The 10,691-nt window shown below is 41.6% G+C and overlaps 1 protein-coding gene across 5 annotated transcripts in view; it reads right to left on the reverse strand.

Moving 5' to 3' along the window:
• The window catches only part of CARF (calcium responsive transcription factor), a 70,758-nt gene extending 60,328 nt beyond the window's left edge, over positions 1–10,430 (reverse strand). For 3 of the 5 annotated variants that reach the window (XM_060194108.1, XM_007520489.3, XM_060194111.1), the window contains exons 1-2: positions 10,370–10,430; positions 2,241–2,406 (exon numbers count right to left, since the gene is read on the reverse strand). The gene's annotated coding sequence lies outside the window, so the exon portion shown is untranslated. The remainder of the gene's footprint in view (positions 1–2,240; positions 2,407–10,369) is intronic. The other 2 variants (XM_060194109.1, XM_060194110.1) reach the window with 2 other exon arrangements.
• Positions 10,431–10,691: the final 261 nt, after the last annotated feature.

The following is a 10,691-nucleotide window of genomic DNA, read 5'->3' on the forward strand; positions in this document are numbered from 1 at the left end:
AAAGGGAGGGAGAGAGAGATGGAGAAAGGGGGAGAGAGACAGAGATACAGAGACAGAGAGAGCAGAGGGAGAGAGAGAGTGCTGCAACAGTGCTTCACCGCTAGCAAAGCTTTCCCCCTGCACGTATGAACCAGGGGCTAGAACCCTGAACACTGTAACATGTGCCATGTGCGCTCAACCAGCTGCACCACCATCCGGCCCCAATAGGAACTTTTTCAAGGGTATAGTCAAAACTTCCTCTGCATCCTTGTGTAGTTTAATTACTTTTTCTCTTTTGAGTAAGTTAACAAATGCTAGGAAAAATTCTTTCATTTCCGTTTTCAAATTTTCCTAGTTGGAATTTAATCAGAGACATACAAAAAACCTTGACATACAAAAAATCTTCTGCCAAGCAATCTAAAGATCTTAGACCACCCAAAGGTTAGAGTGCTAACTATGCAAGTGAGGAAGAATCTCCTCCAAAGTATTTCCAGATTACTAAAGAGCATCTGGTCCTCCTATAACTTATGGCACTCTTTTCTCTTAAGTTAAAAGTTCAAATGGGGGTGGTGGTGGTGGTGGCTGGGTGGTGGTACACCTGCACATGTTACAATTAGCAAGGATCCAGGTTCAAATCCCCCGCCCCCACCTGCAGGGGAAAAGCTTCCGGAGTGGTGAAGCAGAGCTGCAGGTGTCTCTCCCTATCTCCCCTTCCTTCTGGATTTCTCTGTCTCTATCCAATAATTAAAATAATTTAAAAAATTATTTTTAAAGTTCAAATGGCAGGTCAAAAGAATTTTCTTTGGAGTAAGCTCTTTTAAATAAAAGAAAAAAAAACTCTACAGCCTATCAGTCATTAACAAATTTGTGTAAATTTGTTTAAGTATCACTTTCTTCCTTAAAGATGTCTTTAAAACAGCTACTCTGCAAAGTTAACTCTGGAAGTGAGAAAGCAAATACATTCGGTTCAGAGCAAGGGGTGGGGCACAGAGAAGAGGGAGGATGTTGTTTACAGAAAAAGACTGCCAAACCATAAGCTGCTTCATCCAGAACTTTGCCCAAATTTGAATTTTGTCAACAGATGAAAGATAACTTTTATCCTGTAGTCTCACAGGAACTAAAACCTGAAAATGTTTTCCTTTGGTCCACAGTGTAAAATCTCTACACTATGGGCATTGTGAGGTAACTTTTTGTGGTTACATTGAGCAAAGACTAAAGCAGTTTTTGTTATTTTTATTTATTTAATGACGTGTGTCTTTTTAAATTAGTTATTTAATAGTGATTTACAAAACTATAATAGGGGTATAATTCCATACCTTTCCCACCACCAGAGTTCTGTGGCCTGACCACCCTCCAGTGGAAACTGCCATAATTCTCCCAAGGTCGCAGATAAGAGCTGAATATATTTGTTACATGGGAAACTGGGAAGTGTTATGTGTGTACAAATGATTGTATTTACTGTCAACTGTAAAACATTAATCCCCCAATAAAGAAATTAAAAATAGGGCAGTCGGGTGGTAGCGCAGTGGGTTAAGCACATGTGGCGCAAAGCGCAAGGACCTGCGTAAGGTTCGAGCACCCGGCTCCCCACCTGCAGGGGTGTCGCTTCACAGGTGGTTAAACAGGTCTGCAGGTGTCTTTGTCTTTCTCTCCCCTCTGTCTTCCTCTCCTCTCTCCATTTCTCTCTGTCCTATGCAACAACTACGACATCAAGAACAACAACAATAATAACTATAATAATAAAACAAGGGAATAAATATATATTTTTTAAAGTACCTACATGGGTGGGGGTATAGCATAATGGTTATGCAAAGAGACTTTCATGCTTGAGGCTCTCAAATCCCAGGTTCAATCCCCCACACTACCATAAGCCAGAGCTGAGCAGTAGCAGTGCTCTGGTAAAAAAAAAAAAAAAAGTACCTACATAGAAAAAAAAAAAAAAGTACCTACATAGAAAGTCTAAATCTGATTTTTCATTAATGTAGAATAATTTTTATAGAGCTGTTACCTTTAAAAAAATTTAAATTATCTGTATACATTAATTAGAGACTGTCAGAAATCGAGAGGGGGCAGGGTGATAGAGGGAGAGACAGAGAGACACCTACAACACCGCTTTCCCACTTGGAAAGCTTATCGCCTATAGGTGAGGACTGGAGGCCTGAACCCTGTTCTTTGCGAGTTGTAACATATGTGCTAAACCAGGTGCGCCACCAACCAGGCCCCAGCTGTTACTTTCAATTAGTTAAATATAAAATTATTACCTTCAGGCAGTGGCTCAAGTTTAAATTCCAGGCCTCAAGCATTTTACTACCCCAGAAAAGCCCTCTCTTCTCCACTGAAGTTCTTCCTCAGGAGGGTTCTAAATCATGATAGTTGTAGTTTCACTTATGTGAAAGCTATGATTATATCTTCACAGCAGCATTTTTTCTGTAATGAGAAGGCATTTTAATGTATGTTTTCCTTTCTTACGTCTAAGGAAAGCTACTAGACTGTGTCGTGCCGGCTTTATTATAAAATAGCCATTAGCAATCTAGCATATCTCAACCATCAACTCCGCGGAACAGAACTAAAGATTCGGAATGACTTCACAGGTTACATAAAAATGTTTCAAGAGTAGTTAACAATTCTGTCAGTTTCCTTAACCAAAATTAGGAACCTTGATTAAATGGGATCATCTCACTGGTAAACAAAACTTGAAAAACACTATCAGAAGGGAAAACACAAAGCAGAACTTGGAGTGGAGCTGGTGTATTGCAACAAAGTAAAGGACTCTGGGGTGGGGGGTGTTCAGGTCCTGGAACAAGACAGCAGGGGACCTAGTGGGTGGTTGAACTGTTATGTGGAAAACAGATAAATGTTATCCATCTACAAACTATTGTATTTTACTATTGACTGTAAACCATTAATCCCCCAGTAAAGAAAGAAATTAAAAAAAAAAGAATTTGGACTAAGATTTTTCTTTAGATCTCACATTCTAATGGCTAGAAGACAGATCATCAGCTACAGCCCACGTTTGCCTTTTCTTGAGGCCTTGGCTTTAGTACTGGCACTACATGAGTGCACCATGGTCCAAGTGGAGTAGATCTATTGTGTTTCTCCTGTCTTTGCCTCTACAAATAAAGGAATTAATAAACAAATAGGCTGGGGATGCTGCTCAGAGGTAGCATTCGAGGGAAGCCCTGTGAGGCCCTGGGCTCATTCACTGCTGCCACACAAATCTCACCTACTAAAAACTATTACTGAAACAAAGACGTTTGAACTAAATCCTATCTTCTCCATGAAATCATTTACTAACAGGACATCTTTTTAGATGCATAGAAGTCTGAGAATAAAGGCTCCCCATCCCACATCGGCTCCCTAGGAGTTTCCAGAATAGATTTGCCAACTCCCCGCCCCCAACCCACATTTCACAAGCAAGTAGTATTGGGACTGGATAGAGTGTTATATATGTAGTCTAGACAATCACTGGACTTCGAAAAACACATGGAAGCTCTCAAAGTCTGCTTACAAATTCCTTCCTAGAGTGTTTCACAGCACACTAAAAAGTGGATTTTACCTTCCAATAAAAGCAGAGATTAGGAAGAAATTGTTAATTTAGAAATTCAACGTTTTTATTTATGCAAAAGTGCATGGCAGAAAGGGAAGAGACTTGAGGTCGTGGGCATTATGTATCTGTGGAACACAACTTGACTAATCCTGTGGTGATTTTGTTCAATATTTCTACTTATTCAGAACTTCACAGGTCATTCTGAGCTACAATTTCTAAGAAACTGTTCTAACATCTTTTTTTTTTTTTGGCATTTCCCTATTTTTACCTTAAACTTTTTGTTATTATTTATTTCCTAATGGGGGGAGGAGAAAGGCAAGGGGAGAAACTACAGTAGAAGACAAAAATTTCAGTATTACTCAATCAGATGTGAAACGTAGAATCTCATACATATAAAGCTTTCATTCTTCTGCTAAGCTGCTTTCCAGCAAGTAATTCTGTAGCCTCAGGAACTTTTGAGGACTATTTTTAAGTGTAGTTAGGAAAGTCTGACACTGTTATTAGGTGAACTGTTGTGTAGTAAAAACTATCCATTAAAACTGATTATCTCGCAAAGAGCAAGGACAGCACAAAGATCCCGGTTCAAGCCCCCGGCTCCCCACCTGCAGGGGAGTCGCTTCACAGGCGGTGAAGCAGGTCTGCAGGTGTCTTTCTCCCCCTTCTGCCTTCCCCTCCTCTCTCCACTTCTCTGTCCTATTCAACATCATCAACAACAATAATAACCACAATAAAACAAGGGCAACAAAAGGGAATAAATATTTTTTAAAAACCTAATTATCTGGGGGCCGAGCGTTAGCACAGGGGGTTAAGCGCACATGGCGCAAAGCTCAAGGATCCCGGTTCAAGCCCCTGGCTCCCCACCTGCAGGGGGGTCGCTTCACAAGCCATGATGCAGGTCTGCAGGTGTCTGTCTTTCTCTCCCCGTCTTCCTCTCCTCTCTCAATTTCTCTGTCCTACCTAACAACAATGACAACAACAATGGCAACAACAATGATAAATAAGGACAACAAAAGGGAAAAAACAGCCTCCAGGAACAGTGGATTCATAGTGCAGGCACCAAACTCCAGTGATAAATCTGGAAACAAACAAACAACAACAACAAAAAACCCCTGATAATCTGGGGCAGGGGTAGACAGCATAATAGGCAAAAAGACTCTCATGCCTGAGCCCCAGGTTCAATCCCCCGCACCACCATAAACCAGAGCTCTGGTAAAACAAAACAAAACAGAACAAAACAGATAATTTGAGGATATATTCCCAGAAAGGCTAACTGAAGGATAAAAGCATCTGAAGTGTTTCTTTTTTCTTGGGGTGGTGAAATAGCTCACTTGGATAGTGTGGTACTTTGTCATAGGTGCAAATTAGGTTTAAGCCTGGCCCCCACTTCATTAAATGAACTTAGTGCTGTGGTCTCATGCTTTCTGCTTTTTAAATTATATCTATTTATTTATTTATTACTGGATAGAGACAGGGAGAAATTGAGAAGGGAGAGGGATAGAGAGAGAAAGAAACAGAGAGACACCTGCAGACCTGCTTCACCACTCGTGAAGCTTTCCCCTTGCAAGTGGGGATCGGGGCTTGAACCTGGATCCCTTCACACTGTAGTGTGAGTGCTTTGCCAGGTGTACCACCACTGGCCCCGCTTTCTGCTTATCTCAAAAGAAAAAGAAAAAAAAATTAAATAAAAAAAAAAGGGGAGTCAGGTGGTAGCGCAGTGGCGGTGGCACAAAGCACAAAGGCCAAAGGCCGGCGCAAGGAACCTGGTTCAAGCACCCTGCACCCCACCTGCAGGGGGGTTGCTTCACAGGTGGTGAAGCAGGTCTGCAGGTGTCTTTCTCTCCCCCTCTGTCTTCCCCTCCTCTCTCCATTTCTGTCCTATCCAACAATGATGACATCAATAATAACTACAACAGTAAAACAGCAAGGGCACAAAAGGGAATAAATAAATATTAAAAAAAGAAGGGGGGCTGGGTGGTGGTGCACCTGGTTAAGTGCTCACATTACAATGTAACAAAGACCCAGGTTCACGCCCCTGGTCCCCACCTGCAGGGGGGTAGCTTTACAAGTGAAGCAATGCTGCAGGTGTCTCTCTCTCCCTCTCTCAATTTCTTTCTGTCTCTATCCAATAATAAATAAAATACTAAAAAGAAAAAAAAACCTGTGTATTTCTTAGTTTAAGCACCCTCCATAGTTTCTCAAGATTTAAAATCTCTAAATCTGTTTAATAACAGTGTCAGACTTTACTGACTACATTTAAAAACAGTCCTCAAAAGTACCTGAGGCTACCGAATTACTTGCCAGAAAGCAGCTTAGCAGAAGAATCAATTGTACGTAAGGATCCTTGTATGTATGGGATCCTGAGTTTCACACCTGATTATTACTGAATTTTTTGTCTTCTACTGTGTTTTTCCCCCTGACTTTCACCTCCCCCCATTAGGAAATAAGTAATAATAAAAAGAGATCGTTCGGGATTCAGGGTTAACGGCACATGATGTGAAGTGCAAGGACTGGCTGGTTCGAGCCCCCCCCCACCTGCAGAGGGGGGTCACTTCACAGGCAGTGAAGCAGGTCTATAGGTGTCTTTCTCTCCCCCTCTGTCTTCCCCTTCCCTCTCCATTTCTCTCTGTCCTAACAACGACATCAAAAACAACAATAACTGTAACAACAATGAAAACAAGGTCAATGAAAGGGAAAAACAAATAAATATAAAAAATTAAAAAAAAAAGAGATCGTTCACCTTGTGAATTCACTCTTTACTGTTTGGAATTGAGTCCTCAGCACCACATACTAGCACCATACACAATGGGTGCTGGGTTGTCTTTTTTTCTTTCTCTCCCTCTCTCTCCCTCTTTTTTTTTTTTAATCTTAACAAAGAGTCTATCAGGAGTGGTGGAATAATATAGGTGTAAAACCCTGATGTGGCCAAAATAATATTTTAATTTTTTTCTCATTTTTAGGATAAGTAAATAATATTATATTCCTCCTATAAAATATAACAAAATATGAATCAGTGATGTCAAAAGTTGACTCCTAGTTTGCAAATGTTACATAATTGTTTATTTTTAATTAAATTAATTTCTTATGGATAGAGGCAGAGAGAAATTGAGAGAGGAGGGAGAGAGGGAGAAAAACAGAGAGACACCTGTAGCCCTGCTTCACAATTTGTAAAGCTTCCCCCCTACAGGTGGTGACCAGGGGCTTGAACCTAATGTTCTTGTGCACTGTAATGTGAGCACTTAACCAGGTGCACCACCACTTGGCCCCCTAGAATCATTTTTTTTTATTTCTTTTTAAAATTTTTAAAATATTTATTTATTCCCTTTTGTTGCCCTTGTTGTTTTTTACTGTTGTAGTTATTTTTGTTGTTTTATTAATGTCATCGTTGTCGGGTAGGACAGAAAGAAATGGAGAGGAGGGGAAGACAGAGAGAGGGAGAGAAAGACACCTGCAGACCTGCATGAAGCGACATCCCTGCAGGTGGGGAGGTGGGGGCTCGAATTGAGATCCTTACAGCGGCCCTTGTGCTTTGCGCCACGTGCTTAACCCGCTGTGCTACCGCCCGACTCCCAGAATCATTTATTTTTAAAATGAATTTTGACAGTTATAATATCCATCAAAAAAGTTTAATGTACGCAAACTTGTATAAACGATAGCTTATTTTAACATTTTACTTTTCAGTGAAAAAATCTTAAGTTCATAATTTTCTTTAAAGTTTTCCTTAAAATCTTGTTTTCTACCAATTTGTTAGATTGTACATATAATCCTAATTTTTCAGCCTTTCCAACTCTTTGAGTTTTACAAATTATACCATTTTAATTTTCACAATGACTGACATAAACTGTGATATCTGGAGGTGTCAAGTGGCTTGCTTGTGATCAGAAAGAACATTAGAGTTCAGATTCAAATTAGTAAAAAATCCCTAATTAGGATTCAAAAGTTCAAGCATAGCCCAAAGATTATATCAATCCATGCCATTACATGTAGACCCAAAGGAAAAAAAAAACAAAACTCTACAAAAACAAGAAGTACATATTCCAAGCCAAGGTTGTTCAGATAATAATTTAATAATTTGTTTTCCTTAGGACAAGTAAATCCAGTTGGAAATTACTGAATAGTTCTGATAGTTTAGTCAATGCTACATCAGTTACATCAGTAATAAAAAAAAGAGAGAAAGAACCTAATTATTTGAAGATCTTTTAAAAAATATTTATCCCCTTTTGTTGTCCTTATTGTTTTATTGTTGTTGTTATTGATATCATTGTTGTTGGATAGGACAGAGAGAAATGGAGAGAGGAGGGGAAGACAGAGGAGAGAAAGATAGACACCTGCAGACCTGCTTCACTGCCTGTGAAGTGACTCCCCTGCAGGTGGGGAACTGGGGGCTTGAATCCAGTTCCTTAAGCTGGTCGTTGAGCTTTGCACCAAGTACACTTAACCCTTTGTGCTACTACCCGACTCCCTATTTGAAGATTTATTTAAAGATCTATGGATTTTAGTTCAGGCAATTATACTATTTTAACTTAAAAATATCAGCTATAGCAGGCTGGGAAGTGGCACACTGGGAAAAAGTGTTGGATGCTCAAGTAAGAGGCTTTAAGTCAAATCACCAACACTGCATATGCCCGAGTGATCCTATAAAGTTTAACACATGGTGGGGGGGAGCACACTAGAGTCCTATGAGGAACAGGCAGAGTTGGGGGGTGGGGTAGAACCTTTAACAATGTCATAAAAATTACTAAACTAAATCTTAAGGATACAAAAAAAGTAAGTAGTTGTACTAGTTATGGAACATAAACCCAGGAAGTACTACTCAGCAGTTAAAAAAAAAAAAAAAGAGTATTATGTACGTGTCCTTAGGGACTAAATGGATGGACCCGACAGTGATTATGGTTAGTAAGGGAGGGATAATCCATTAGAAAATGATTTCATTCATATGTGGAACATAGAGAACTGAAACAATGACCAGGTGAGCGCACATGCTATAATGCGCAAGGAACCGGGTTCAAGCCCCCAGTCCCTTTTTTGAAGGAAAGCTTCAAGTTCTGAAGTAGTGCTGTAGGCATCTCTCTTTTCCTCTCTATATCCCCCTTCCTCTCAATTTCTGTCTCAATCATATAAAGATAATAAAAGAGAGAGAATTGGAACACATCAACTTGAAAAAATATATATGGTCAACCCATATCGCTGACCTTGGGAAAACTAAGGTGATTACAGCTGGAGGAGGGTTGGGGATCAAAACTGTAGTGATGGGAGTGGTGTGGAATTATACCCCTATTATCTTATAATCTTGTAAATCAATAATAAAAATATGTTAAAAATAAGTAAGTCTTGGGGGCCTGACAGTGACACACCTGTTTACAGTGTGCAAGGACCCGGGTTCAAGTTCCTGGTCCCCAGCTGCAGGGGGAAAGCTTCAAGAATGGTGAAACAGGGCTGCAGATGTTTATGTCTCTCTCCCTATCTACTCCTCCCCTCTCAATTTCTGTCGCTATCCAGTAATAAGTAATAAGGAAAATAAATAAGACTTTTAAAGTTTCTAAAATATATATAATTATAATTAAAGAATGATGTTTAAGACAAATTCCTTGCCACTTCTACTAAATTCAGGAAAGATGAATTAAATAGCAATTAAGAATCAGTGTTTCAAGTTTCACGCTAACTTACTTAAAGCATACAATTCTCACCAGTACAAGGAATCACATGGCCAAATGACTATGCCTCCATGTGCAAAACCAGTCCTTTCCTATGAGTCCTCCACTAAGGTTTTTCTCCTTTAACTCCTTTAACCACAAGGCTATCGGCTTTCATTTATTCCCGCTGCCAAAGCTTCTAATTAGAGCGACATCGCAATGCAAATGACGGTAGCCAACAACTTATCCTGCGGCATTTAATTCTTGCAGCTGATCAAGACGTGACGCCAGATGGCATTAAAATAAAGGAGGGAGGCAGAATTCCAACCCAGGCATCTGGAGTCCCGGGTCCACATTCTAAAAAAAATGCAGCATGTGAGAAAAATTCGTCCTAATTTCATTGTCATGGCTGTCTTAAATAGTGTCTACGTAACTGTAACACATCTTTCAGCAACGCAAAAAAAAAAAAAGGTGGGGTGGGGTGGAGGGAGGAAGCAAAAGCTGCAGCTGTTTTTATCTGTACAAACAGTGCTCTAATGTCTTTTTCAATCCCTCTCGGGGCTTTTTTTGGCGACCGCTTAAAAAAAAAGTGACTGAGATCTGGGCAGCACCTCTCTCCATCCATCCGATCTCAAAAAAAAAAAAAATCAACCCAGTTAGTACAGTTCTGTGGACCATTCAGAAGACGACATAGGCAACCTCAACACACACAGACACCGAAAATGTCGGGGACGGGGGAGGCTGCCACCCCCCAACTCAACACACAAACGGAGTCACAAAGAGGAAAAACTGCGTCCCGAGGCTCAGCAACCTCCTCAGAACCCCCGGCCTCCAGCTCCGGCCGCTGCCTCCCTGGGGGGGAGGCGGGGACTCGGAACCGAGCCGGGCTGCAAGGCCTCGCCCTCGGGGTCCCAGCGGAGACCCCAGGTGTGTGAAGCGGGGCCGGGGCCGGGGCCGGGGCCGGGGCCGGGGCCGGGGCCGGGGCCGGGGCCGGGGCCGGGGCCGGGGCCGGGGCCGGGGCCGGGGCCGGGCAGCGCGGGGGAGGCCGAAGGCAGAGGGGGTGGGAGGTCAGCTTTCAGTCTGTCAGCACAGGCTGCTCTGGCAAACCTCCGACTCCCTAGTCTCGCCGCCGCCGAGCGCCCTACAGGGCAAAGAGGGAAGTCCACAGAGTGCCGGAGCAGAGGGGAGAAAATTCAAAACGAGTCTACTCAACCTCGTCTTGGCTCCGAGGCCCCGCCATGGAGACCAGTACAATGCGCATGCGCATTTTTTTCTTTTGGAACGAGCACCTCTGATACGTGTCCACTTGCAGTCACCGTAGTTAAATCTCCATTCTGATTGGCCTTCCCTCTTTTTTCTTTTCTTTTTTTTTTTTTTTAGCTCAGTCCCGCCTCTTTTATAGTTCTTTTTTTTTTTTTCCTTATAGTTCTTAAAGGCAAAGACAGGAGACAAGAAACCAAGAAAAAAAAAATCCACGCCCAGTAAGGTTCTGGCCGGAAGTGTGCGGGAGAAGATAAATCCCGAAAGACTTTTGT

The sequence above is a fragment of the Erinaceus europaeus genome, chromosome 7 (genome assembly GCF_950295315.1).
Source record: "Erinaceus europaeus chromosome 7, mEriEur2.1, whole genome shotgun sequence".
NCBI classification, from domain to species: Eukaryota; Metazoa; Chordata; class Mammalia; order Eulipotyphla; family Erinaceidae; genus Erinaceus; species Erinaceus europaeus.